This window comes from Diabrotica virgifera, chromosome 4 (genome assembly GCF_917563875.1).
Source record: "Diabrotica virgifera virgifera chromosome 4, PGI_DIABVI_V3a".
Classification (NCBI taxonomy): domain Eukaryota; kingdom Metazoa; phylum Arthropoda; class Insecta; order Coleoptera; family Chrysomelidae; genus Diabrotica; species Diabrotica virgifera.
The window spans coordinates 204,468,648-204,492,300 of record NC_065446.1 but is presented as its reverse complement, the minus strand read 5'-3'; the positions used below and the strand labels follow the sequence as shown (position 1 = coordinate 204,492,300).

The window sequence follows — 23,653 nt, the reverse complement described above, 5'->3', positions numbered from 1 at the left end:
AGAAATCAAGAACGTTACGGCCTTCTCCAGCTGATTCTCCAAGGGAAGGTAAATGGTAAAAGAGGACAGGGAAGAAGATGCATTTCCTGGCTTCAAAATTTACGAAAGTGGTATAACACCACTACCACTGAACTGTTCCGCGCTGCGATAAACAAAGTCAAGATAGCCATGATGATCGCCAACATCCGGAACGGATAAGCACTTTAAGAAGAAGATTACTACATTCTATTCAACTACTGTTAGCTACATTCTCAGTTTTATAAAATGTATTTTTACTAACTCCAAAACACTTATCTAAATGACATCCCCTCTTTGTGAACATACACACAACTCCAAAACATATTATAATAAGTGCGTTGGCCGATAACTGTCGGCGATAAGTCGTTGATAACTCCTAACCTCACCTAATATAAATAATACCGTTATAGATAAATATACAGGTATATTTACCTAGTGTAATTTAATAAATATTTATTAATATTAATTATTAGTAAATATACCTTGTATATTTATCTATTAACGACAATATTTATATTAGGTGAGGGTAGGAGTTGTCAACGACTAGTCGGCGACTGGTATCCGCGAACGCACTTAATATCGCACACTAAATTGTCAAGCTTTGATATTGGCCATTTTTCTATTGTAGACTTTTTTCCTGACGTCATCCCTCAGGGAGCTCGCAAACCAAAGCAATATCCCTACATCGCATAACATACATTGCGGAGATACGCACTGAGTGTCACATCTGGTTTCGGTGAACGAAATTCCACCGAAAGTCACCGAAGATTCACCGAAAACCAGATGTGACGCTCAGTGCGTATCTTTTTGCGATGCATGCCACATGCGATGTAGGATATTGATTTGGTACGCGAGCTCGCTAACGCACTGCAAAAAGTTGCAAGTCGATAGGTGATCTATTTAAAAATCAATTTTTTCTACGAGCGTGCAAAAAAGTCTACTTTTCCGCCCGCGTTCTAATTTAGAAAGTTTTACTTTTCCGCACTGAATTTAAATACATAATATTATAAATATTTTAAAGTCAAAGCAACGATGTCAAACAAAGCAATTATTGTCAAAAAGCACGTCACATATTTTAAAATTTCCACGTATCTTTACTTACGAATTTTAAAATAATTCAGTGATTTACATGGCATCAAGTGACAAAGAACTACCCCCATCTATTCTCGATGTTGTCAATAATCTTGATCTTTTACCGGAAAAATCAGCAAATAGGTTCAAGAAAGAATACAACATTTTTATGAGTTGATGCAAAGAAAAAAGTGTAAATAGCTTAAAAGAAGAAGTGTCTTTAGCTTATTTTAATAATCTATCCAAATCCTGTATTGATATACACCATTCATTACTGCATAACAGGTATTTAGGTACCGCATTGACTCTAATTCGGGATTATTATAACTTATTAGCGTTATGTTTTAATTCAATCAGTTGATTAAGATCTGGGCATTTTTTAAACGCTCGTAGAAAAAATATTGTTCCTAACTCTTGCGGAAAGTCTCTTTTCCGCACTCGACTGCTTGCCGTAATCGCGTGCGGAAAAGTATGACTTTCCGCACTAGTTAGGAAAATAACTATATTTTGAGCTAAATGCCCTGGTCTATTGACCTGTATTGTGCTGCATTGGTGTAATTTGTAATTTGCATTGGTGCTGCACAAAAATGGTAGCCGTAGTAAAATTGTTTTTTCTACAACCGTGTTAAAAATGCAATTTTTGGCACTCCATTCGAGCGTTCAAAAAGCTACTTTAAGGCACTAGTGCTTTAAAATATTTTTAAGGCACTGCAGTTCGTATTGACCGTATAGGCAATTTTGATGTAATGTCAGAAAAATATAAAAATGGAATGTCAGTCAAGTTCAAGTAAAAGATTTTGTAGATATTGTCCTGTAATTACGTTTGTACAAAAAATATTGTATGATATGCGTGTTAAAAAGTACATTTTTATGACACTCATGTGAATTGAATGACACTCATGTGAATCGCTCATTCTGCAAACTTTCACATGCGTGCCTTAAACGTGTACTTTTAACACTTATATCATAAATAACTATTAAATAATATATATTTTCGTATTTTCCAAATAATTTTGCTCAGAGCGGGTGAGTATTAACACGTACAACGACACTGAATATTTTGCTAAAACTCATACGACATTTTGCGACGATTGGTTGACACCTCTATGGTTCGACTTGATATTAATTTGTCAGTTTGTCATTAACTTGAAACTAAAATTCTAAGAAAATTTGTATAGTTTCTTTAAACGTCAAACTATTGTCATTCTTTTAGGTGATTCCAATTTTGCAGATGAATTCATAATATCCAGACTGATTGCAAATGTAGTTACAACAAGGTAATATCATTTGACAATTTTCCTATTTATATTATTATTTTTTAATTACTATTACAAAATCATGTAAATAAAAAGAACAACAAAAAAGTATTTTTGCGATAGGTGTCGTTCGCTTATTTAAAAATAAAATATACTAGATAAACTAAATAGACTATATAAATAAACAAAGATAAATAATACCAATATAGTGCGGGGATAGTAAGAGTTATACATCATTTTATTTAACTAACAACTTTAGCTCTACTGTTTTGGCGAGGTATTAAGAATGGTCGTAATACCAGGACTCCGATTTTTGACCCTTCGCTTCGTTATCGATCATTCTCTATCTGTATCTGTAGAGTGTACAGATAGCGATTGATCTATAACGAAGCGAAGGGTCAAAAATCGGGGTCCTGCTGACGTCTATCCCTCGCGTCAGAGCTCGCCAGTGTTATTTAAGCCCATCCAGTTCTTTGAATGATTGCATATCTTTGCCCTGTCAGGTATCCAATTTTTGGTACTTTGATCATGTTGAGAAATTCTCTTTCGGCATTTGCCCTCCTGAAAACTTTCTGCCGATTTGTCACCATATTCGTCCTGGGTATATTATGTGGAATATTCTTCGCACGGTTTACATTTTCGAAATCCTCCCACTTACTAATGGAGGATATCTTCAACCTGCATGTCTCCATGTCATCTACCTATCAATAGATTGCGGTACAATTTAATAAAAGCTTGTCTTCATTATTCGGTACGGCATTTTATTTCTTGTTTAAGGTCCCTTTAATCGTTCATCATCTCTCCCAAGTATTTGAAATATTTTTAGTTGCTCCGATGGAGCACTATAGTACAAATATTTGCAGCTGTGCGTTTAAAAAGTTATTTTCTCTTATTGTCATGCATTTACTTATCGTAGATAAGCTTTTCCCACGATATTTATTTTATTTAACAGCAACTGCATATCGTATCTGTGATTATTCCGGTGTAGTCGGCGTAATGATTGTCATTTATCTTTACCTTTATACGCCCCTTAGAGCCTTCAAGTACCTCTGCAAAAACATCCACATAGAGGCTGGAGAACATAGAAGACAAAACACACCCCTGACCTGACGTACCACTTTAAAATTTTAAACACCTCTTTGTTAGTTGGTTTGTTCAGCCTTACACCTGCTGTTTCATTTTAATAAAGATACTCGATAGTTTATATCTTTTCGCCAACGCGTCATATCTTACGTTGTCTAATAGTTTTTCATAATCGAGAAATGTGATGAATATATCGGTTCGTTAGTGCAGTCCATGCTGTTTTGTACAATCTTCTTCTTATTCTTCTTCTTCTTTTTGTATAGACATAACTCTGTCTGTTTTTTCAATGTGCCTCCAGCAAGTTGTCGTTCCATGGTTTTCGTGGTCTTCCCACTGATCGTCTTCCTATTGGGGAACCGTCTCTCGCTGTCCTGACTCCCTTATTTGTTGTAATTCGGCTTATGTGGTCAATCCATTCTATTTTTCTGCTCCTTACCCAGGTATTAATGTTATTAACCTTGCACCTCCGTCGTATATCTGTACTTCTAGCTCTGTCCCATAGAGTCTTACCATCGATTTTTCGAAGGGTTTTCATCTCCGCTGTTTCGAGCAATCTTTTTGTACTCTCTGTGTCGGGTCATGTTTCTGCCGCGTATGTCAGTATTGGTCTGATTACTGTTTTGTACATTTTGCCTTTCATTTCTTTTCCGATATTTTTATTTCTCCATATTGTGTCATTAAGGCAACCTGCGGCTCTGTTTGCTCTATTCACTTGATCTTCCACTTATGTTTCGAGCCTTCCGTAGCTAGATAGTGTGATTCCTAGGTATTTAAACTCCATCACTTGTTCTGTTATCTGACCTTCCACCTCCAATTTACATCTTATTGGATCTGCTTTTATTGCCATGCAATATTTTGTCTTTTTGAGGAAATTAACATTTTAAATTTTCTGGCGGTTATGTTACATTGGTGCAGCATACGTTGTAAATAATCTTCTTTTTGAGAGATTAGTATAGCGTCGTCCGCATAGCAGATTATTTTAAGTTGTTTTTCTCCCATTTGGTATCCTTTTTTTGTTCTTACTTTTTTATTATTTCGTCCTCGATCAGGTTGAACAATAAAGGACTCAAGGAATCCCCATGTCTTATCCCATTGCGGGCTTCAATTGGGTCAGTTAGTTCATCTTCCACTTTAACTTTTATTCTGTTTTGCTGGTAGATGTTATCTATCTATCAATCGGTTTTAAAACGTCTTGCGACGTTGTCCGATGCCTAATTTCCATGACACTCTATCATCCCATTGGCCCTCTCTAAGATCTCTTGCGCTCATCGCCTTCGTTACTCCCTCTCTCCAAGATTTCTTGGGTCTTCCTCTCTTTCTGCGGTTTGGTGGTACCCATTGCATAATTATTTTAGGGAGTCTTGAGTTATCCATCCTCTGGACGTGTCCGTACCATATCAGCTGTTTTCTTTCTATGTCTGTTGTTAGAGAGCCGTCAACCCCCATTCGCTGTCTTATCTCATCATTACGTATTCTCTCTCTGCGTGACACTCCTACTGATCTTCTAAAAGCGTCCATTTCTACTGCCTCCAGTTTTCTTCTGTTGTTTTCGGTTATCCGCCAAGTTTCTGCTCCGTACAATAGACTGCTTTTAATAAGAGATTCGTAGATATTGTGTTTTCTTCTTTTTCCTATTTCATGATTCCACAGTACGCTGTTTAGACAACCTATTGTTTTTCTGGATTGTGTTATTCTTCTCTTTATTTCTTCATCATCTTTCCCCGTTGTGTCAAAACGATTCCTAGATATGTGTAATGGTCGCAGGGCATGATGATTTCATTATTTTCTAATGTGATGTTCGATAGTTCGGTACCTATTGGCAGGTATTTTGTTTTTTCTGTATTAATTTCTAGTCCCCACTTTCTATATTCTTCTTGTAATTTCCTTGCCTTGTACTCTAAATCATCTTTATCGTTTGCTATAACAACCTGGTCATCAGCAAACTGCAATGTATATAAGCAAATCTCTCCAAGGTCTACGCCCATGCCTCTGCATTTTCGTTTCCACTCTTTCAATGCTTTTGCAACATATATTTTAAATAAGGTCGGTGATACACAACACCCCTGACGTAGACCTTTATTAACCAGGAAGCTTTGCGATAATCTGTTTCCAGTTTTTATTTGTGATGTTGACCCTTCATACAAATTTCTTAAGGCTTTTATTAAGGTGACACTAATATTCGTCTGTCGTAACACGTTCCAGAGTTTGTTTACAGGAACTGTATCGTACGCCTTCTGCAAGTCAATAAACATGAGGTGGGCTTCTTGATTTGTGCTTAATTTTTTTTCTATTAGTTGTTTGAGGCAGAAGATATTATCAGTACAGCTTCTTCCTGTTCGAAAACCGGATTGTTCTTCTTCCTCTTGGTCTTTGTACTCCTTCTCAATGCGGTCTCTAATTATTCGTCCATACAAACGGCTGAATGTACTAGTCACTGATATCCCTCTATAGTTTTCACATTTAAGCTTATCTCCTTTCTTATGGATCGACGAAATATAAGCAATTTTCCACTCGTCGGGTATGGGAGAACCATTTATAAATTGATTTATGCACCAAGTGACGGTTTCAAACAATTTTTGTGATCCACATTTTATTAGTTCGGCTGGGATATCGCCTGGTCCTGGAGACCTACCGTTTTTCAGTTCTTTTATAGCTTTTATAATTTCTGTCACTTGTATTGTTATATCTTCTCCTTCAATGTTAACCTCTGTTGGTGATTGAGTTAAGTATTCGTCCCTATTTTCTGTCAGTAGTTCCCCATAGTACTTTTCCCATTTTTGTGTGGATATTAATTGAATGTTAGTGCTCTTCCTTTCGTTAGTTCTTATTTTATTGAGGAACTTCCATGTTTCTGTACATTTTCTGCCTCCCAGGTAGGTATTAATTTCCTGACACTTCTTATCCCACATTTCTCTTTTTGCTTTTACTGTTGTTCTTCTTGTTATTCTTTTGAGTTCCAGGTATTCATCTCTATCTTTTTGTTGTTTACTGCTCAGCCATCTGATATACGCTTGCTTTTTCTCTTCTACGAGTGCTTCTATTTCTTTGTTCCACCATAGTTTTTCACTTTTTCTTTGAGTGTTAAAGCCGAGTGCTTCTTCTGCAGCTTTTTTAACGCTAACGACTACGTTTCCATATACCTCCTCTACTGTTGATGTTTCAGTTATATTCATTAGTTTGCCATCCAGTCTTTGTTGATATAGTATTCTTGTACTCTCTTGGGTCAAACTATCCAAATTATAACTTCTTTTTTCCAAAGCTTCTTCTGGTTGGGGTTGACAATTTGTTTGATTATGTGTTATTTTATATCTAAATGGACAGGTTACTTTTGATTTTACGACATAATGATCTGAACCACATGTTATTCCTCTGTATGCTCTTGTGTCCTGTACTTGCATATTAGTATTTTGTTTTGTGATGATATAGTCTATAATTGATTTTAAATTTCTTGTAGTTTGGGTCCAGGTGTACTTGTGTACATCTCTATGTTTAAAAAATCCATTGGTTATTTTTAATTGATGGTTTTCACATATTTCAATTAGCCTCTCACCATTATCATTCTGGTTTATTTCTCTGTAGGGACCTACCACCTTATTATCTACTTTACGACCTACTCTACTGTTCAGGTCTCCCATAACTATCAATTCTCTTCTATTTCCAATTTTCGTAATTTCGTCGTTAACTTTAGCAAAGAACTCATCTTTGTTTGTGTAAGGTTCATCATCACTGATTGCATAAATCCCAAGTATCGTAATAGGTGTTTCTTTTATCGTTATGTTTACTCTTATTATATTTTCGTCTATTGCTTCAAAGTCAGTGATTTTATGTTTATGTTTTTTGTGTATTAGAACGGATACTCCTCTTTTCGCTCTCTCATGTTTTGAAACTCCGCTGAAGATGTGTACATAATTGTGTACTTTTTCTATACCTATCCCTTTCTTCTTTGTTTCGGTTAAGACAACTATATCCATATCTAGTTTTTTAATTTCTTCAGTTATTTCTTCCATCTTTCCGCTGATACTCTGCACATTCCAGGTGCCAATGTTCATAATCCTTTTCCGTCGCCGAAGTCGTTTATTATTTAATCCGTCCGAGATTCCGAGGCAATCTTTAGGCTTTTTGGTATTTATCTAATTTTTACAAGTGACAGGGAACCGGCCTGACGTCTTAACCCCCTACCAGGAGGACCGGGTAATTTGTAATCAAGGTTTTCTTCCTTTAGATTGGTTGTCTTATAGGACTAAAGAGCCCAATCTGCTCCTTTTCTTTCGCCGTCGATGTTTCTTCGCCAACCAGAATCCACAACCGCCCATTTTAGATCCGATTCTGCAGTGGTATGCCGAAAAAACAGGCCTGCCACTTCCGCCATTGACGTCGAACCGAAGATCCTCTTCTACGCCGTCTCCGCCGTTGTGGTCTTCACCCGTATCCCTGGGCAGGGGTCCGCGTTATACCCCACAGAACTGGGTCCCTACCTGAACTTCGCCACCTGTTCACTCCGGCCTACTGAAGTGAGAGGTGCCCACCCCCGCGACATGGACGCGCCAGGTAGGAATTACCCATGTGAGTGTTAGAGAAGATGGCTCTAACTCTCCATGGGCCGAGTTAATGAACATGTGTGATCCCATGCTCAAAGGCTGGTAGATGGTAGATGTTTTCGATCATTTTAATTATTCCTAGAGGTACTTCTCTCGAGTAAAGGCGCGTTTATACGTATCCAGTAACTGGCGCCAGTCGCACTGACAGGACAGTGCTGGCATGGTAGTGGCATCATGTAAACACTTTTTTGTGCCAGTCCAGCGCTGTCTGCCAGCGCTGTGTCGAATAGAACGGTGGTCTATTTTTGGTGCCACTGGCATTCCAGTGAGACTGGCGCCAGTTACTGGATACGTGTAAACGTTACTTAATACAAATAAATAACGTCCTTTAATATTACCCTCTCAAATGCTTTCTTAAGGTCCACGAAACATAAATAATATTTTTTGCACGATTGATTATTTTTGACTGTTTACCGTGACAGATTTTACATCAGTAGGTGACATTTACTAGCAACTCGACGGTAAGTAATCCAACTCGACGGTAAGTACTCCAACTCGACGGTAAGTAATTCACTTACCGTCGAGTTAAAAAATCTCTTAATTTTAATTTATTTTTTGAAAGAATAAAGAAAACTAACGAATTATTTATTAATATTGAAACTTATGATACAATTGGTTATGGCACAATATGTCTTTGAACGAAATATGCCAATAGAGTCTTTTCTTCGATTCTTAAATTCTTGCCTTTGCACCATTTTTTTAAACTTTGGTAGGTATTTTGATAACGGATTTTGGATTTTTCGGGAATAATTGCGGAACACCCTTCTTCCCAAGCCCGTTCAATTTCTTCAAATTCACTTTCGCTCATATTTTAATTTATAATAATCAAAATTGTACTTAATATTATTGACAACTAAATAAAAACTCAATTCTAAATTGTTGTTATGCACCCTAGTTACTACCTAACAACCAAAGTATCTATCTTGATAAAATGAATGAAACTAGTCAATATGACGAAAATGTTTAATTTTATAATTTATAATGGTATCAATCGTGCAAAAAACGTTATAAGCATGTCGAACGTTAAGGGTAACCGATCTCAGACAATAATTGGAGTCGTCGCTCCGCTCCTCCTCCAAACAATTGTCTTCGATCGGTATAAAACCCTTACCGTTCTCCATACTTAATATAATATATTATGCATATTATGCCGGTTTGTTGTATTCCAACGATTTCTTTTGAACTTGCCTCATTATAATTATATAGCGTCAATGCATGACCTTCCCGACCTAAAACCTCGTTGTTCTTCTGCTTATGGTATCATTTCGTTCAATTTGTTACAACTTTGGTTGTTAATTTTAATGTTGTGTTTAATAAGTTAATTCCTCTGTAATTGTCCGGGTCCGATTTGTCTCCTTTTTTGAAGACAGGTGTTAGGATGTTTGATCTCCATTCTTGTGGTATTCTGTTTACTTATATTATTTTTTGTATTAGTTTTAATAGTTGTTAACTAGATCTTGTCCTCCGTACTTTAGGAGTTCGTACGATATTCTGTCCTCTCCTGGAGATTTTCTATTTTATAATTTTCTTAATGCTTCCTTTACCTCTCCCTCCACGATGTTTATTTTTTCGTTTGTCGTAACTTCAGGTGTTGGTGGTTCATTATCGTCGCGTTTAGCAAATAGAGATCGGAAGTAGTCTGCCCATGATTCCTTCTAAATGTGTTTCGCTTTTATTAATTCGTTCATCTCCTTTCTTTGCCCTCTGATCATTCTCCATATTTACTTTTTTTTTGTTCCGTAGAAGTCGTGTTCCATCTGTTTTGAGAAACTCTGCCAATGCTCCTTTTTTATTTGTCTCACTAAAGTATCTGTTTCGTTTGATTCGTTTGTATTGGTTGTATGCCTGTTTTGTTTGAACTGTTCTGTACTGTAAAAAGGATTTCTTCTTTTCTTCACATTTCATCTTCTGTACAATCTAGATCATATTATATTGTGGTTCCAGATGGACGCTGTCTAAGACCATATTCTGACTTTTGTTCCCAAAAACTCAGATATAATATAGCTTTTCCTTTAACTGATCCATGATCTGATTCACAAAACGCCCTACGATATACTTTCAAACTGTTCCATTTGATTTTTGTGGTCTGTTTAATTACTTTCTCCTTCTCAGCTTCCTATCCATTTTTGGACATCTCCACTTCTCTACCAACTCCTTCCATCGATCTCTATCCTGAGCAACACACTTCCAATAGGCCTAGATCCCGCGTACCAAAAAAAAGTTAATTAATAGCAAGCTGAAAATTTGTTATTAGCTTAAGGGTGTCTAGTCGGAAAAACTTTGATGAACGGGAACACTGGAACAGAAGAAGTTTTAATTGTGGAACAGGTTAACAAATTGGAACAAAAGACTACGAAAACGTTCCATGTATTTTGCCCGACAGAACTTCCAATTGATTTGTTACCCTTTCATTAAACTCTCATGCAAAAATCAGACTATTATGTATCATATGTCATAATTCCTGTCATTTGACATGTTCTACGTCTCGGACTTATGCTCAGATGTTGATAAATACCAGTCTGAGTTTTGCATGAAAGTTTCATAAAAGGATATCAAATCAATTTAAAGTTCTGTCCGACAAAATACATACAACGTTTTCGTAGACTAACGTTCCAAATTTTTAATCTGCTTCACAATTAAAACTTCCTCCTGTTTCAGTGTTCCCTTCCATCAAAGTTTGTCCGACTACATATCCTTAAGCTATTAAACAAATTTTCAAATTGCTATTGATCAAATTTTTTTGGTACGCGGGATCCAGGCCTACAATTGCAAGATCTGTTTAACAATTATACATATAATCAATATTCAATTTTAATTTTCTAGTTGTAGTGCAGTCACTGAGTCACTGAAGTTTTCACCTCCCATTTTGTTGAACCTCCATCGATTTTCATGAAAATTGGTGAGTAATTAGAGGATACCTCAAGGAACAAAGGTGACATGATGCCAACTTGCGCTTTTACCCTGGGGGTGGATACCACCCCTTCTCGTCGGTGAAAATTATTTTATTAAAAATAATACCATAAGTCCATATAGGGACAAATTATAAGCAAAATTTGTTATATAAAGTTATTAAAATAAATTAACACTTTTTGAGTTATTAAAGACCAAAAATTTTATTTTTTCGTAAAAATATGCATCTTTTAAATCGGGTTTTCACGTATAAATAAAAAACTATAAGCTTTTACAAAAAAGTTATTATTGCTGAAATTGAAGATAATAAAAAATTTAATACATCCCTCACATAAAGAACTAAACTAATGTTAGTTCAAAGTGAGTTATTGGCAATTGAATGTGTATTTTTTTCGATGAGTACTCAAATCTAAGTATTCAAGCTTAAATAACGGGAAAACTATGCAATGTATAAAATATTCCTGCTAAACATTTGTCAAATCACTTCAAAATATCTATGAAATGAGCTTCAGAACAAGGTAATAGCGTCAAAATTAAGCAAGTTATAATGAAAATAAAAGAACCGTTTCGAATTTTTTAGGAAAAATGAAAAAGAAAACATACGCCATTTCCAAAAAATTAAAATTTATAGTAATCCTTACAAGAACTTCTTTAGATTAGCATAGGTAATATTTTCTATAATTTTGACCGGTTTAGAATGCATATTTTTGAAAAAAGATATAATTTAAAAAAATCATAATTTTTAAAATTATTGTAATTCTCATATTCTTTTGATAATAACTCCAGAAATACTCAATATACGAAAAAAATTATATATAACCAAATTTTACTTTTTCTGTGCCAAATATTTTACTTGTTTTACTATTTCCATAGGATAAAAAATAACCGAGATAGAAACGTTTAAATCTTAAATTTTACTGTGGGCACCATGCAACCGGGGTCATTTAACCTTTAAGGGGTTTAGAAGATTAGGTTCAACACGTTTAAATAGCACTTGGAATTAACTTTCAAACAGTTTTTAGATGAACCTGATATCGTAAATACGAACGGAGTTATAAAAAAAAATAATAACATTTTTTTAAAAAATTTTTAAAAGATAAATTTTGGAAAAATTTTGTAGAATAAATTTTAACGATATCAACATGTTCGGGGCTCATTTGATAGATATTTTGAAGTACTTTGACAAATGGTTAATAAGTTTATGTTATAAAATGCATCAATTTCCCGTTATTTCAGCTTGAATACTTAGAGTTTTTTACTCGCCGAAAAAATATACATTCAATTGCCTATAACTCACTTTTAGTTAACATTAAAAGGTTTTTGTAGTAACGGATTTATTTAATTTTTTATTAGCTTAAATTTTGATAATAATAACTTTTTTGCAAAAACTTACACTTTTTGAGTTATTGATGAAAAATTGGTTAAAAAGATGCATTTTTCTCAAGAAAAATTAAAATATTTGATCTTTAATAACTCAAAAAGTTTTGATTTATTTTAATAACTTTATCTAACAAATTTTGCTTGAAACTTGTCCCTCTATCGAATTATGGGGTTATTTTTAATAAAATAATTTTCACGAAAAGGTGTGGCATCAACCTCCAGGGTAAAAGCACAATTTGGCACCATAACACCTTTGTTTCTTGAGATATCCTCTAACCACTCACCAATTTTCATGCAAATTGATGGAGCTTCAACGAAATCGGAGGTAATAGTTCATATCCACCTTCAGTGACTACTATTGGTATATAATATGTTTCCGTTAGATTTATTAGATATGTAACCATTTACCCATTTTAAATGTTCTTTAAATTGTGAAGAATTCTAACGGTAGGGGAGCCCAAGTGGGGATTTTTTCAGCGTCAGATTATCATATGGGGAGAAATCTGGTACCCTGCAGATGTATCTCTATCATATTATTATATAGGCTCTTAAGGCCATCGGTACATAATTCGCAATAATTTTACGACTATCCCTACTTTTTCTGTATTTACACGGCAAATTACGTGTAGTAAAGTTCACACTGGTATGGATATGTAAACATTACCTACTAATAGAATGTCATTCTACTTAAAAACGTCATCATTAACTTAAAATAAGATGGCTTTTGAATGTTCTTGGATAACTGTTATTTGTATAATTGCAAATTATTAATTCAGTTAATAAATGTGATAATTTTTTCACTAACTATGTATTCAGTGATTGTAATAATTTATATGTACAACAAAAACTAATACTCAATCGATAAAAGAGGAAAAGTGATAAAGTGATTTTTTAATAATATATTGTTACTATGGAACGCTTACAATAATTTTGAACATCTTTTACAACAAAATACTTGGATCAGAGGATATATTATCCTGGTCTATTCTCTGCTTGGATCTTCCACAAACAATACACAATAAATAACTTTTTATTAAGTTCACGTCTTAAATCAATTATTTATCAAATACACTATATTTCAATATTATTTAATCAACAACTCAAAATATTCCCGATGCCATGTCAAATATTTAAAATTGTCACTGATTGTTACTGTCTGACTGACAATATGCTGACAATATTCTATTCGACTGAGCGCGTTGTAAGTCGACAGATTTGGAAAATATTACCACGGACATTGTCCGTCCCTTAGAATAAATAAAAATTTTATTCTGAATGAGATATTTGAAATTAAAAATCACACTAAATTTTCTCTTGGTTTTTCACCCCTGTAACTTATTAAAATAAACATTATAGAAGTTCTCAGTTCTCAGGGACTTTCGGTCCTCGCTAATAACGCAATCTTTCATTCTGCGTTTAAATTTTTCAAAAATATACAGTACCTATATCCCTGTAAGTCGTATCCATATGGAAGACTTTTTTATTATTAATTTTACGAAAAAAAGTTATTCCTTGTAAAAAGCTCTGCATGGTCCAAAACCTAAGATTTAACCATCAAATATCAAATTTTTTGAATATTATACGAGGTATGTCAAAAAGCTTGAATTTCACTCCAGAGTAAAGTAGCTTTATTTTTCACAATATTGAAAATTGCTATTATGAAAAGCTGTTTGGAATTAAAAACTGTATTCTAGTATGCAATTACATCCTACTATTTGAAAAATTTTTTTTTGAAAAATTATGGATAACTAACATTATTTTCAGTTATTTTAATTCAGATAACTCTTTTATTATTAAAACTCATCACTTTTATTAAAACTTTCATCACACCTCATTACAGTAAACAATTCTGATATCAAATCACAAATTATTCACTACCTTCTAATTTTACACATATTGCTTGTTTTCCAATACACCTTCATACATCCAGCCAGTTTTAAACCTTTTCAATTCAACTCGATAACTTGGTATAAAAAATAAAAAATAGAAAAAAAATCCCTATTTTATAAACATGTTTAGTCCTAGATGCTTATGTTACATAAAAGGACCTCATACTTTTGCCAGGTTATTAGTTCAATTGATATTCTTCTTCACTTCCAATATCAACACTCAGGTACCTTAACCAATTAATTCACATATCATTATATCATATCAGTTTCCTCCTGTGACTCATACAACTTATCTTAATTTCAACACTACTTTAATATCAGACTTCCATTTACTACAGACTCTCTAATTTACTCTGCCATTGGTACAATTAAACCAAACACTCCTTTTAATTCATAGTAAATCAAATTTTCCACAGCACAGTTGAACTTACTTCAATTAGAATAGGAACATGTATAGATGGCTGCATAGATTCTGGCTATTTCTCATTATAAAAATCATTTCATACTTCACGTTCATCTTACATATTCAAGGTACTTACTTAAATGTAATTATAGCCATAACTTTGTTGATGTTTGTTATTACTATGTAAATTTTCATTAAATATTTTACTAACAATTAGTTGGCTGTCGTAATACAGGGTAAATTCCACGTCACGTTGTCTATCTCTCTTTTGACACCTTTCAGAAACATCACTCATTTTGCAATCAGTTGCCATTAAGTCATTGAAATGTGATCAACTCAATTTGGATCCCACGTGTTGGGAAACCTGTATACCTTACCTTAGGGCATTATCCTGTTTGCCATGTGACCATCACAGGCCTTTTTATCGAAGTATGCACTTTTAAGGCATCTATATTATATGTAAAGGGTTTTTACCCAGATATTTTTCTTTTGTGGCTCAGCTAGCATCCAGTTTGTAAGTATAACCAACTTGCTCTAACCTTTGTCAAAATTTAAATAATAACTTTATATTCATTAAATCGGTTATACTTATTTTTAGATCGAACACTGATGATGATTTTTTATAAAAATCGAAAACGTTTTGTTGTGATGTAGCCCTTTTAAGGGATTTTTAATAAAAAAAATTTATACCTTTTACAAAGGATTTCTTTCCAACTTTTATTATTAATTTAACCAAAAAAAGTGATTCTTAATAAAAAGTTCTGCATGGTCTAAAATCTAAAATACAACCATCTTTTGTCAAATTTTATCAATTTTATACGAGGTATGTCAAAAAATATGAATTTCGCTCAGGAGCAAAAAACGTTTATTTTTCACAATATCGAAAATTGTTATTAAGAAAAGTTATTTAGGATTAAAAACTATGTTTCAGTATGTAATTACATCCTTCTAATTGAAATATTCTAAACTATAAAGGTACTTTACTTTTGATCTAAATTTATCTTTTTTGACATACCTCGTATAAAATTGATAAAATTTGATATAAAATGGTTGTATTTTTAGTTTTAGACCATCCAGAACTTTTTATTAGGAATCACTTTTTTTCGTAAAATTATTAATAAAAGAGTTATCAGAATTGAAATAACTGAAAAAATAATGATAGTTATCGATAATTTCTCAAGAAAAAATTTTTTTCAATTAGAAGGATGTAATTGCATATTAGAATATAGTTTTTAATTCCAAACAACTTTTCATAATAGCAATTTCCAATATTACGAAAAATAAAGCTACTTTACTCTTGAGTGAAATTCAAACTTTTTGACATACCTCGTATAATATTAAAAAAATTTGATATTTGATGATTAAATCTTAGGTTTTGGACCATGCAGAGCTTTTTATAAGGAATAACTTATTTTCGTAAAATCAATAATAAAAAAGTTTTCCATATGGATACAACTTACAGGGACATACTGTATATTAGTTTTCTCAGGATTCGAAAAAAACGAATCCCCATTTGAATAGCATTGCAGCCGAAAACACGTACCCATCCCCCTAACGTAGGGAAGTTCGTTAAGGGGGTCCGAAAAAAATATCTACCCCAAGGCTCCCCAAGGAGAGGAGTGGCGGGTAAATTTAAAATTTTAAATACAAACCTTGCGATATTTCGCAAAATGAACATCAGATCGAAAAACTGCAAAATACACTTTCAAAATGTTTTTGACAAATCTATCGAATGGTACTAAACACGACCCCCTACGGAGGTGGGGTGGGGAGTTACTTTAAAATCTTAAATGGGACCCCCAAATTTTTATTGCAGATATGGATTCCTTACATAAAAATAAGCAACTTTTATTCGAGACATTTTTTCGAGTTATGGATAGATGTCGCTATAATCGGAAAAACAATTGTTGGAAATGGAAAATTAAATTAAAAAATGGAAATTTCCCACTAAAATGGAAAATTTTACTTAACTTTTTTTGGTTTTAGGACCTAATAACCACAATCCAATAGGTCCCCATAACGCTCGAATGACTGCAAATTTAGCATACTTTTCTCCCCTACCATAACATATGTACATATTTTTTTGTCAAAAAGTCTGGGCTGATTATCGGAGAATAGGCCATTTTTGGGAAAAGTTATTTACCAGCAATTTTATTGCTGGAATCGAATTATAAGGTCCTATATATTATTAATATAGGTATGCAAAGTGCTCAGATAGTGTGCTACTTTTTTTATAAACAAAATGGTGCCAAAAAATCGTGTTTTTTTAAATTATTGCACTGTAACTCCGAAGATTTTAACTTTACAACAAAAACACCCAAATAAAAATTCACCGCGATTAAATTCTGCATAGAGACGTGTTTTCCCGATCTGCTCCGACGAAAATTTTCTTCGGAAAATGCGGGTTTTCCCAACAAAATCTTTAATTATCAAATAAAGTTTTAGATAAGTAATTATCTACCAATAATTAAATAATTTGGTGACTTAAAAGCCTTCTTGGTTTAGATTATAGTTCCAGAAGCTGGTGAAAATTAAACGAATATTTTAGCAACAATTCAATTGTTAATTAATAATTTACGGTCGCAATAATAACCAAAATAATTATGATACACTGATCAAACTTTGAAATCTTATAAATATGAGATGCCTATTTAACATTTTGTTGACAAAATATTATTTTTTTATTTTTTTGCATAATCTTTAAATGTTAAAAAAAAATAGTTATAAACAAATTAACGTTTATCAGAAAGTTTTTATTATATTATAATTTTAAAAAATAGCTAAAATGCGCATTTCAAATATCTTGAAAATGAATGCTTTAAAACTTTTGCAACCATTTGCAAAAAAGTTATGAAACAGCAAATAAACATACGATTACTAAGGTGTTTATAATTTTTTTTAATTCTTTCAAAGCGTAGAAGTGAGTTTAAAGTACAAGCTAATTATTTTCAAAAAAATATCGATTATCAGTTTAATGGTTATATTTTAATTAAAGATTATAAATATATTTTTTTGGAATTTACACGCGCGAAAGTAGACTAATACACTACTGTAGCTAAAATTTTCACTCGGAGCGACGACCGGCCGCGAGACGACATTTATAATAAATAATGTATGCTACGTGTCGGTCGCTTCGAGTCAACATTTTAGCTCTGACTCTGTATCAGGCCTATTTTTACGCTAAAAATTACAAAAAAAGTATTTTTAATCTTTGATTAAAATATAACCATTGCACTAATTTTTGACATTCTTTGCGAGTAATTAGATTGTACCATAGACTCACTTTTAAGCTTTGAAACAATTAAAACAAATTATAAACAAATGGTTGGAAAATTTTTTTAAAGCATTCATTTTCAAGACCTATGAAATATGCATTTTAAGTATTTTTTAAAATTAGAATATAATAAACAATTTCTGAGAAATGTTAATTTGTTTATAACAATTTTTTTAAACATTTAAAGATTATGCAAAAAAATGAAAAATTTATATTTGGTCGACAAAATATTAAATAGGCATCACACCTTTATAATCTTTCTAAGTTTGATCAATGTCTCATGATTATTTTGGTTGATATTGCGACTGTAAATTGTTAATTAACAATTAATTGTTGCTAAAATATTCGTTTCATTTTCACCGGCTTCTGAATTTATAATCTATACCAAGAAAGCTTTTATTTCACCAAGCTATATAATTATTGATAAATAATTACTGGCCCAAAAAATTTATTTGAAAATTCGACATTTTGTTGGGAAAATCCACATTTTCCGAGGAAAATTTTCGTCGAAGCAAATCGGGAAAAACATGCCTCTATGTAGGATTATTAAATTGGGGTGAATTTTTATTTGAGTGTTTTTGGTGTAAAGTTAAAATCTTCGGAGTTATAGAGCAATAATTGAAAAAAATACGATTTGTCGGCGCCATTTTGTTTATAAAAAAAGTAGTACACTATCTGCGGACTTTGCATACCTATATTAATAATATATAGGATCTTATAATTCGATTCCAGCAATAAAATTGCTGGTAAATAACCTTTTAATTAGACCAGCGTATTATAACTATTTTTTTCAAAATTCAAAGATTATGCAAAAAAAAAGAAAAATTTATATTTTGTCGATAAAATATTAAATAAGCATCTCATATTTATAATCTTTATAACTTTGATCAATGTATCATGATTATTTTGGTTATTATTGCGATCGTAAATTGTTAATTTACAATTGAATTGTTGCTAAAATATTCGTTTAATTTTCACCGGCTTCTGGACTTACAATCTATACCAAGAAAGCTTTTATGTCATAATAATAATATGTCATAGTAATATGTCATAGTAATAATTGATTAATAATTATTTACCTAAAGCTTTATTTTAAAATTAGAGTTTTTGTTAGGAAAACCCGCATTTTCCGAGGAAAATTTTTGTCGGAGCAAATCGTGAAAAACACATCTCTATGCAGAATTTAATTGCGGTGAATTTTTATTTGAGTGTTTTTGTTGTAAAGTTAAAATCTTCGGAGTTCTAGAGCAATAATTGAAAAAAAATACGATTTGTCGGCGCTATTTTGTTTATAAAAAAAGTAGCACATTATCTGCGGACTTTGCATACCTATATTATTAATATATAGGATCTTATAATTCGATAAAATTGCTGGTAAATAACTTTTCCATGAATTTTGCTAATTAGCCCAGAGTATAAATATTATTTTATACTTGTCAATCATATATAGTAATTTTCTAGTTCTTCTGAAATTAAAGTAGCTTAACATCTGTCACATACCATACGGCAACTCTATTTTCACGTGACACAAAATAAACTGAAATTTCACGTATTATTCGATAACTAAGTTTAAAGCTGCTTTGACATTGACGTAAAAATACTCGATAATATTACATTTTTCCAAACTTGTTAATGGTAATCTGATTATATACTCGTGTATTGCGGTTTCGTAGATCACATAATATTTTCTTAAAAATGTCAAAGGGTGAGAATATAGAAGTTGAAACTCTAAGTCAACAGCTTATGGAAAATCGAATGATACATAGAGACAATTTATTTTTATTAATTTATAAATTATTTTAAAGGACAATACTTTTTCCTGTATCTTTAATTATGTATGTCTGTTTCTATTACAACTCAAACATTGCCTAAAATGTGAAAAAGCATCAGTAACAGCTATTCATAAAAAAGGGAACAAACTATGTGTAAAGGTATGGAAGCGATAATTTGTGACGAGTTATCTTCTTTTTTACTACGGGAGAACGTTATTCCGCATTAACAACATGGTTTTGTCAGTGGTAGATTAAAATTAACAAATATTTTAAAATGTGTAAAGGCATGGACTTTCTTTGGCAAACTTTGTTTGCCAAGGATGCCAAGGAGTGCAGTGACTATTGAACCCTAAGCTTAATGTCGCATACCTTGAAAATTCTGTTGAAAATTATTCACGCGAGAATACACTCTAAACTCGAGGCGGATATTAGTAACACTCAATAAATTTTCCGCAATACTATGGGTATCAGAGAGGCTTTATTCTCCTTCAACGTGCTGACACAGAGATGTTTTGATGTTAACCGTCCTCTTTACGTTTGTTTTATAGACTACCACAAAGCGTTAGATAAAGTAAAACATGATCGATTCATGGGAATTCTAAAAAATAGAAACCTAAATGAAAGAGATTTAAGGTTAATAACACACCTCTACTACAATCAGCGAGCAATAGTAAGAATTAAAAAGAAACATCTGAAGAAATGGAAATAAAGAGAGGAGTCAGGCAAGGCTGCATACTATCACCTCTATTATTTAACGCTTATTCTGAAGAGGTAATGCGAGAAAGTCTGGAAGATGAAACAGTCGCATAAGGGTAAATGGAGTATTGGTTAACAAGTTGACTGCGTTCCCAAAATATGTAAACCACTGAACTGTGCATTACCGGCCCCCCGGGACTAGTAGCTTGACGTGAACACCATAATGACACGGTAATGACTAGGGAGCGGATTTTATGCTAAATGCATATTGCATGCATATTTCGCATATTTGAGAACTTTACTAAATTTTGCACATTTTTAAAGAAACATGCATATTTTGTGCCTATTAAAAAACATTTAAGTCCAAAAAAAATAAAAAAAATTTTAATTTGACACAAAATATTTCCCCGCACAGGCTGACGTATCTATTAATTCGAGAACTACCTGAAGAGGACGGCTCATTCACTGCCTTTCATTTTTTCTTAGAAAATACCCGATCTTTACACAAAGTACTTATAGTGCTTATAGTAACCCGTTATAAAATTATTGTAGGATGTTAAAGTGTTGAAGGATGGTTTACCCGGAAAGCCGAATTTTATTTACTTTTATTATATTTATTAGGTACCTATAATTCTGGTGATTCTTTTAAATCCTCTATTGTTAAGAGAATTTACACCTTTAACCATAGTTTTACGATTTTCTAACGGAAAGTTATTTTAAATACGCCCCAATTACTTCTATTGATGTTGAAAGGAGTGTTTCAAGTTATAAAAATATTTTATCTAATCAAAGAATATGTTTCCTCGTAAAGAATTTGGAAAAACACAGTGTAGTGAATTTTAATCGAAGATAATAATATATTTATAGTGATATTGTTGTTTTATTTTAAGTAGGTAACTATTGCTAGCAGTTTTTGTAAAAACTGTGAATAAATTGTATATATTATAAAAAAATGATTTTATTTGAAAGATAATAAATAAGATTGCCGCCCCCCCCCTATAAAAGAACCCCTTAGAATAGAATAAAACAGAAAATTTGTGGTTTCTCGAAATGCGCATTGTTTGAATTTTTGTGCATATCTTGCGCATATTTCGTAATTTTTTACCGCATATATATGCGCATATTTCATCAAAATTGATCGCATATAAATCCGCTCCCTAGTAATGACGTAATTAGTTTTTGCATTTTGACAATTCTATAATATAAATAATTATTTGCATTTTAAGGTCAATTATTAAAAGTAAAACCTTTAAAAACTTACCATTGTCATCCGTGTTTTGATCATGTTTCCTATTACATTTATTAAGGTACCAAGGGTGTTATAAGGATAATAATGCTTGAGGTCAATGGTGTTCGAGAGATATACGTTCACCGAAAGCGTTATTATCTATAATACCCGTGGTGCGTTTAACGTTTAATGTCCGACTAAATTATTCTTTATATGCAAAGAATTTGAATGAATTTTTAATTAATTAGTTTTCAAATACGTACATTTACCAGCAATAGCCGTAAAGTAATTGCGGTAACCATAGTTTTACTTAGGTTGTTATTTGTCAAATACTTAACTGACTTCGAAACCATTTCATTATTTGCCAAATAATGTGCCAGTCGGATATTAAGAATATTTTAAAGTGTCAAGACAGCCTACTCTTTTCAACAGAGTTGGATTAAAACATCAAAAGTCCGAAGACTTCTTAATATTTTATTAGTATGAATCATATTTGAAAACAGAACAATAAGTAAATTAAAAATATGTTCATAATTATTAAACAAAAAAGAATGTGTGTGTACTTCGTAGGCACGTAAGAAGTTATACTTCTGTTATAATATAATCTAATTTCATATTATGATTTCAACGAAATCAATATACCTATCTACTTTAAACAGTTTTTTTATATTGCATTTAAATATTAAACTAATTTAAAAAAAAAGGGATATGACTTTGTCCAGATTTGAAAAGAGGACCTCTCGATCCCTAGGCGAATGCTCTACCGATCAGCTACCACCGTTTTTGTATTCAGTCGATCATTTCTTGGACATAATTACAATCACGGTGACAGATACATCAATTGAAAATAAATATTGTCAATAATACTTATTAGGAGGAATACAAATCCACAGACATAAAAATTATAACAAATATGTTTACTAAAAACACTAATAATATATTCTTTTCACGCGCACCTTATTTGCGCTACATAACTTAAAAGATGTAGCGACTAATACCATACTGTCGATGTGCGCATGCACCAGGGAATGTCAAAATTCACCCTCGTGACTAAAGAAGTGTAACTTCAAAAACAGTACAGCTTCATAAAAATAAACTATTTTTTAAGAATGCTATTAAAGCACGTTAAACACATTCCTGGTTGTCCACGATATTCATTGCGAAAACTTGTTACTTTTGTCACTACGTATATTATTTGCCTGTTTGCTTGAATGTGTTTCTCATAATTTATGATAGTTGCCTTTGTATTGTCTTCTCCGTTTCTTTCCAGATCCTGACGGTTTAACAAAAGTATATAAAACTCTTTGGGGAGTGAGAGTGAGTAGTGGTGTCTTCGTGTGCAACTGAAGTAACTTCTGTCCCAATCTTCTTCTAAATTTCATTATAGATAATTTTGTGGAACAACTAATCTTGTTATAAACAATCCGGGCATTTACAATAGCTGTTTTAAGTAAAAATTCAAAGGCGAATTTAAGGTACCATTTTAAATTTTTTCTTAAAACGGAATGATAAGAACTCATCTGATCACTTTTTTTGCTCGATTGTAATCAATAATTGCCTTTGGTTTCAATACAAGCACACTTTGCGAGATTCGCTTTCATGTTGGTGTTAAGATAGTTGTATTGGTTGGATCAGTACTCAATATCAGAACTGGCCGTTTGTCCATCCATTTTATAACACATAAGGAGTTGTTCTGACTACCCCAAATTTCTCCCTCTTTCATTTTTTAAGGTATCGTTTTGGGAATACCTCTTGTGTTGGACATCAGGGTACCACAATAAATTATTTGTTTTTTGAATAATGATTTGGCCAAAGGTAAAATTGAGTAATAATTATCAGCATACAACATACAAGTACCGATCTGGATCCCGCGTGCCAAAAAAAGTTTATTAATAGCAAGCTGAAAATTCGTTAATAGCTTAACGGTGTCTAGTCGGACAAACTTTGATGTATGAGAACACTAGAAAAGGGGAAGTTTTAATTGTGGAACGTGATTTTAATTATGTATTGTGTCATCCTGACAAGTTTATAATCATAAAAACTAGCAGGTTGTTTTTAAGTTTATTCAATAGCAA

General features: G+C 32.5%; 1 protein-coding gene across 1 annotated transcript in view; it reads left to right on the top strand.

The window, feature by feature from the left end:
- Positions 1-2,266: 2,266 nt before the first annotated feature.
- LOC114345942 (ATP-binding cassette subfamily C member 4-like) overlaps positions 2,267-23,653 on the top strand; it is a 116,395-nt gene continuing 95,008 nt past the window's right edge. Inside the window, exon 1 of the mRNA XM_050649859.1 lies at positions 2,267-2,366. The gene's annotated coding sequence lies outside the window, so the exon portion shown is untranslated. The remainder of the gene's footprint in view (positions 2,367-23,653) is intronic.